At 48.0% G+C, this 7500-nt stretch overlaps 1 protein-coding gene across 1 annotated transcript in view; it reads left to right on the top strand.

Annotated features, from left to right (window-relative positions):
• The first annotated feature begins 3706 nt into the window (after positions 1–3706).
• The window catches only part of LOC132449530 (protein eva-1 homolog A), a 31842-nt gene continuing 28048 nt past the window's right edge, over positions 3707–7500 (top strand). Inside the window, exon 1 of the mRNA XM_060041215.1 lies at positions 3707–4387. The gene's annotated coding sequence lies outside the window, so the exon portion shown is untranslated. The remainder of the gene's footprint in view (positions 4388–7500) is intronic.

The raw sequence follows: 7500 nt of genomic DNA, 5'->3' as shown, positions 1-7500 counted from the left end.
CCAACTGGTCCCACTCCAGCTCTCTCCAGGGAGGCCTGGCGTGAGGAGCAGCATCTGAGAGCCATTACACCACAGGAACCTATCGGAGCCAGCCACGCCCTGTTGGGTGTGGTCCCCCAGCCCCCACTACCCCCACGACCCCCGCCCAGCTGCCAGGCACCCTGTCGGCTCCACAACCTACAAAGGGGACACCCGGAGAGAGAAGGGGGTTTGTGGGGTTAGCGTTGCCGTGGTGATGGCTGCTAGGTTAGGGTCAGTGGTTTGGACGTGTTTCAATGTGTTTGGTCAGCTGACGTGTCGATTCCCTCCGGTTCCATACTATTAACGGGCGTGTCCACGCGCAGCAACCTATGGATGTATTGTTAACACACACAAGTCCCAACGTACTCCTTTAAACACATAAGCTCCCCTAAATGGGTTACATCATCTTGGGCGATCTCCAACGTAAACCCACATCCAATTCTGAAGTGATATACAAGCTAAGTGGATTAGGACAATGTGGTGGATATGAGGTATTTTACACACTGTTGGCATGGCGAGCTCTCACACACACACACAGACACACACATATATACACACACGCACATTCATACACACACACACACATACACACACACACACACACGCATACACACCCACACACACATATACACACACACACACACACAATACACACCCACACACACATACACACCAACACACACACACACACACATACACACACACACACACATAACCAAAAACATACACCTACACCCACAGTCCCACTAAACTTTCTTATCATCTTTCTTCCTCTCTCTCTCCTAACATATCCATTCATCATTTCTCTTTTATCTACTCTCTATTCTATCTGCCATCTTCCTCTCCGGACCGCTGACACTCACAGAGAGAAAAGAGGGCGTTCCAAACCTTTGAATCCTGACCGACAAACTGTGCGCTAGAAAAGAAGCTCAGTGTGTTGAACGCCACACCTTCCACCTGTGATCTCCATCGAAAAGCTGCTTGGTTTTTGAAAAGTATTTCGTTAGATGTTATATCCCTTCATTTTGAAAAGATCAGCCCCATGCAGTGATCCTAGCAGGTTCTACCGGTTAAATAACTGCAGCAGTATCCATGACGGAACACACATATCCCCCATGCCTTTAGGGATGCTTCAGAGGAGTTAGCATCCGTAGCTAATCATTACATTCAGAGGTGCGGCTTTGGCTTGTGTCACAGGAGCAGAATGGCCTTTGAAGGGATACGTCTGTGGGCCAGCCAGACTCTTTGATATCTACAGACTGCTTGGTAAACAGTGTGAGGGGACGGGTACAGAGGGAGAGAGGGAGGGAGAGTGTGAGAGGCAGGCAGAGCGGGAGAGAGAGAGTGAGGATTACTGAGCAGACTTTTCTGTGTCAGTAGTTGCTCAAGTCTATCTTTACCGCTCAGATGAATGACACAGAGTGTTGACAGTATCAATGAAAAATAGCAAAGCCCTTATTATGAAGCAGAAATGCTTGATGCTCTCCGGTTTATGATGATTTGTTCCCATACTGTTATGAGTCCTCATATAATGTGATGTAGTCATTCTTCTTTGGGTTTCCACTGAATTTCTACTGCTCTCTGTACAACATTCAGCCCAACAGGTTATGTCCTGACCCATGTCAGTGTGGTGTCCAGTGTGGCTGCATGTTCAATGGTTTGTTTGTGGGTTAGGAGTCTATTGGAGTTATCTATGTTCCATCTCCAGCTTGTTAAACAGCTTCACAAAATGTATTGTGACGTGGTGAAACCCACACACACTCACAAGCACACACACACACACACACACACACACACACACACACACACACACACACACACACACACACACACACACACACACACACACACACACACACACACACACACACACACACACACACACACACCTTTCTTTCCGACATACCTTTTTCATTGAGGTCAGGGGTCGTTGACTATGGTTGCTATGGTAACCAGTGAGAGCAGGGGCCCTTCTGATAAGTGTTCCTTAGATAGCAGGCTTATGTTGCTCTACTGCTCCCAGTCAAAGCATCTTCTGTCTGGGTTTTTGTGGCTCCTGCACCCTACAGCCCCACCTCGTCAAAGACGGCAGGTTCAACAGAATGGGTTGGGCAAGGGCAGTATGGCTCCTCTCTCTGGTGCTGTGGTGGTTACCATCTCTACCAATCAGAAGGCCCGATTCAGTTCACATCATAAACCACCAGGGTTAGGGTTAGTGGGTCTGGTATCAAAGAACGCAGACATAATCCACTTGAGAACACACATACAAACGTCCAACACAAACACACACACTCATACTACAAGCTAACTTTAGTGCGCATACACAGACACACACAAATCTGTACTTAAAGCATATTTATTAAGGGGTAGGACTAGATAAGTTTTTTTACTTCCTCCTACCCCCTTTCGAGCATGTAGAAAGTTCTTTTGTGTGTTTTTTTTGTTGTCTCTTTTATTTTTTATTTCATCTATTAATAATCAATTGATAATCATTAATTGATTAATAATCATGTTTTTTTTATTGCTTGCATGTTCGAAATAAAGACAATCAATCAATCAATCAATCATATTGCTCGAACACACACAAACACACACAAGGACACACGACCACACTGTAAACAGTCAGACGTTTCCCTGCACCCTGCATTTTTGTCTCTTTTTTCTGGCCGACGTTGTTTTCTTTCTTCGGTGAACCGAAAAGGCGGCAATGTTGTTGTCGTGGAAACTGCACAATCAGCGGATCAGCGAGCAGTGGCTGAGCGCCGCCGCCAGCAAGCTGTGTCCGCTTCGCAATCCAAGAGATCTCTTGTCCCTTCGCTTAGCGATACCATCCCATAAATTTGAGTGTTGTGTGTGTGTGTATAGGTGTGTGAGAGTATGGTTGATAAACCTTGCTGAAGAACGTGTGTGTGAGGTTCCCCTCGGTTTTGTCTGTGGGTCGCGGAGACTAATGCCTTCCAGTCTGCGGCTTGCGTCAGTTTTCACCCTGTGGTGGAGAGAGAGAGAGAGAGAGAGAGAGAGGGATAAAGAGAACAAAACAGAGAGAAGGGAGAGGGAGGGAGAGAGGGAGAGAGAGACTAGTGAGAGAGAGAGAGAGACAGAGAGGGAGGGAGAGAGGGAGAGAGAGACTAGTGAGAGAGAGAGAGACAGAGAGGGAGGGAGAGAGAGAGAGAGAGAGAGAGATAAATTGAACAAAACTTGTGATGGTGATGTTTGTGTGTGTGTGTGTGTGTGTGTGTGTGTGTGTGTGTGTGTGTGTGTGTGTGTGTGTGTGTGTGTGTGTGTGTGTGTGTGTGTGTGTGTGTGTGTGTGTGTGTGTGTGTGTGTGTGGGGGGGGGTGCAATGCTGCTGCAGAGAACGCCTGCCCGGGGTATACAGCGTGTATACCTGATCCACAATCCCCCCAACCCCGATCTCAGCTGAATGAAATTCCCAGGTCATTTCCTGCCTACCCCACACTCACTTATTTTCTCTCTGACTCCCCCTCTGTCTCAAAAAGTGACTCACACACATTGCTACACACACAGAGCCCACCCCTCCCCTCCCCCCTTCCTCTCTCACAACTCTCTCTCTCTCTCTTTCTCTCTCTCTCTCTCTCTCACAAATCTCTCTCTCTCTCTCTCTCTCTCTCTCTCTCTCTCTCTCTCTCTCTCTCTCTCTCTCTCTCTCTCTCTGTCTCTCCTGCCTCTCAGCAGCAGCTCTCTCCTATAGTAGTAGGCTGTGTAGGCGGACACTCTGCATGCCTCGATTCTCTCTCTCGCTCCCTCTGTCTTAATTCACTTCTCTCTCTCTCTCTCTCTCTCTCTCTCTCTCTCTCTCTCCTCCTTCCCTCTCTCTCTCTCTCTCTCTCTCTCTCTCTCTCTCTCTCTCACACAACACCCCGTTCACTCTCTCTCGCTGTCACATTCCAGTCGTCTAGAGGCTGTGTCTGACTTCAGCCCGAGAGCAGGACGAGAACAGAGGGAGAGGAAGAAACAACCAAAGGGAGAAGAGGAACGGGTCACGAGAACCTCTGCCTCACTCTCTCTTCTCCTCACCTCCGTCCTCCCTCTTCATCTCCGCTGCAGAGCGAGCGAGTAGAGCAAGAGGACGTTTCAGCCTTACGTTGGAGATGCAGCTCAGGAGCGACTAAAAGAAAGGACTATCCTTGTTTTTGTTTTTCCCGGCACACGTGAGCGCTTGTTTTTACCGCTCTCTGCCCCCGTCCGTGCATCAGCGAGCCCACCTACCAACCCCCCCACACACACCGACACACACACAGAGACCGCGACTACAGAGGGGAGGGGAGAGGAAGGTTTTATTTCGACAGACAACAGACGCACACGCAGACTTGCATCGGGACACAGAGGAGCTCAGCCATGTGTGTGTAAGTGTCAGCCTGCCTTCCTTTACTCTCTCTCTCGTACTCTCATTCTCCCTTACTCTCCCTCACTCCCTCATTCACAAATATTCCTTCTCTTCTTCACCCTTCACTCTCTCTCTCTCTCTCTCTCTCTCTCTCTCTCTCTCTATAGGTTTCTCTCGCCCGAGGCGTGTTTGAATGCTGACTGACTTTGCTTTATGCTTGTTTGGGAAATGATCTTCTTTTTTAAGCCTGCACTTTGTCTTTTAATAGTAATGGGTGCAGTAAAAAAGTAACATGAGTACTTACACTTCTTTTCATTTGCGGGCTTTCTAACGTCTGAATCGGCTTGTACATGCGTCAGCTGATGCTCTCTCATGATTTGAGATGAGATGTGTATGCTCACTTTAGATTGTACACTGTAAGATTGAGTCTGTGCGTGTGTGCTTGCCTAGGTGCATGCATGTGTGTGTGTGTGTGTGTGTCTGTCAGTGTGTGTGCAGTTGAACTCCCACTATGTTTTTGCAGTGAAACTTGTAGCAGCTTTTGAGGTAGAGCTGGTGGGTTGAATTTGGTACTTCCATGGAAACATTGAGTATCCGTGCCAGTGTTTGAGATCAATTATATTTAGCTGATTTTCATAACCCAGGATTCTCTTACATGGTCACTGGTTCAGACTGGTCTAGGCTGCCGTTTACCCTGTTCTCCTAATTGCCATATGACACACACCTTTCGTCCCCCCCCCCCACAGACACACATAAACACCCTTTGACCCTGTTATTTATGGGTCACCTCAGGACAGCGAACTGTCTTTCTGTGCCTGTGTGTGTGAGTGTATGTGTGTCTGTGTGCGTTTGTGCATGCACGTATGTATGTATGTGTGGGTTTGCATGCATGCCCATTTCTCCATAGAGAGTTGTTTGTGTCCCTAATGAGGTGTTCGTTTTTCTGCATAGAGTCCTGGAGCCTCTGTGCTATGTAATGGAAAGGTGGCACATTGGCATCAAGAACCTTACAGGTTGACACCTCCCATTCAGATATCTGGCCCCAGGCCAACGATGACACTGAGATTATTGAATCACCTTCTAGTTGGTGGTAGTTTCATATTTACCATCTAGAAAATGAAGTACAAGATGGATAAGGAGGCGAAGTATGCATCGCTCGTAGAGGGAAAGAGAGAGAGCGCGTGCTTGAAGGCAGTATCCTGGAACAGCGAATATGAGGTAACCGCTATAATTGCAGAAAATGTCAGCGCAAACCACAGTGGCAATTCATCTCAGCCACTGATTTTCCGAAACACAATGACCCGCGGTGAGAAAGTCTAGCTTGTGGATCTGGTGGAAACAATAAACCACACGGACAGACGTAGCTCGTAAACAAACAAAAAGAAGCAAGCAAACAAAAACAACAAGGACAACAAAATAAAGAGTAAAACAACTGACTTGTGCCAGAGGCGGTTTGTTGGCTCCCAGCTGATCCGGTGCAGCTCAAAGGCTGCTGTTTTTTCCACACGCTCACACTGCTCCTCCTGTAAATCAGGGGGTTTATTCCTAGAGTCGGCCGCGGGCTGAGCACACTTGGTTTCTCGTAAACATGTCATTGTGACGCCGGCTCCACCGGCGGAGCCTTTCAACTTATTTTGGCGCCGAACAAATACGATGTCGTTGACTCTTTAAGCTCTGTGTTTTCAGCGTCCTTGTATATTCTAAGTCTAAGTCCCTGTGTGTATGAGTGCCTCTCGCTGTACGTGTACACACATGAGTGTTTGTGTGTTTCAAGACGCCACTAACTTCTTTCCTTTCTCAGTGATACGTTTCTGTATACTCAAGTCAGTCTGTCCAGACGCTGCGTACTTTATGGCCCCCGCAGCAATGGGCTCTGCTGACCCTAACCATGACCCTAACGCCTCGTTTCCACATACGTATGTTTTTCGTATCCGTGCTTCCGTAAATTTACGGAAGGAGTCGCTAGTGTTTTACGTACGGGCATTACTTTATTTACGGACAAAAGATGAAGAAGTTCAAGTGCCTCGGGGTCTTGTTCGCGAGTGAGGGTACTATGGAGCGTGAGATTGGCCGGAGAATCGGAGCAGCGGGGGCGGTATTGCGTTTGCTTTACCGCACCGTTGTAACGAAAAGAGAGCTGAGTCGCATGCAAAGCTCTCGATCTACCGGTCGATCTTCGTTCCCATCCTCACCTTTGGTCATGAGGGCTGGGTGATGACCGAAAGGACGAGATCGCGGGTACAAGCGGCCGAGATGAGTTTTCTCAGAAGGGTGGCTGGCGTCTCCCTGGAGACCTCGGGGAAGAACCAGGACTAGGTGGAGAGATTATATCTCAACACTGGCCTAGGAACGCCTCGGGATCCCCCCGTCAGAGTTGGTCAATGTGGCCCGGGAAAGGGAAGTCTGGAGCCCCCTGCTTGAGCTGCTCCCCCCGCGACCCGACCCCGGATAAGCGGATAGGAGACCGGTACTTTGGAACATGAGGATCGACATATGCAGAGATAAAAACAAACCAACCAGGCTTGGAAAGAGATCGCCGAGGAGTTTGGCCTGCCAGGTACTTAGCCTACAAGTTTTGTGAAAAACATAAAAACTTTCATACGGTATCTCCGTAAAACGACGGCGAAAGTTAAATTTTTTTAACGTATATTACGGACATACCGGACAGAAATTTTACGGAGGGGAGGAGTCTCGGAGGAAAAACGGACATTACGGAGAATCACATAGGAATGAATGGACTTTCGGTCGGAGACGGTTCAATCGCATACGAGAATGTACGTATGTGGAAACGAGGCGTAACACTAACCCTTCATAACCTGGTCTGGGGGGGTGGAGTGGTAAGATAGAGGATGCCGCAACATGTTGTCAACCACCATCATCTTTTATACCCCCTTTTTCTTCCACTTCCGGCACCACACCATCCAAAGCTGAACTCACAAACATGAAGGCTGAGCAGTACATTCTGACTTTCATGGTGTTATTGTCAACTTTGGCAACGGTTCTTGACCCACGGATTAAGACAGGCGCGTTGAACGCCAGGAAACATTATTCATCAAAACATGACTTTATTTTAAGTCAAAGGCCGGAAGTTTCTTTGCTTGGTTTGCTTTCCAACTCAATTTTTATTAGCTG

This window comes from Gadus macrocephalus, chromosome 21, assembly GCF_031168955.1.
Source record: "Gadus macrocephalus chromosome 21, ASM3116895v1".
NCBI lineage: Eukaryota > Metazoa > Chordata > Actinopteri > Gadiformes > Gadidae > Gadus > Gadus macrocephalus.
The sequence above is the reverse complement of the archived record's forward strand: the minus strand, read 5'-3'. Positions and strand labels throughout refer to the sequence as shown.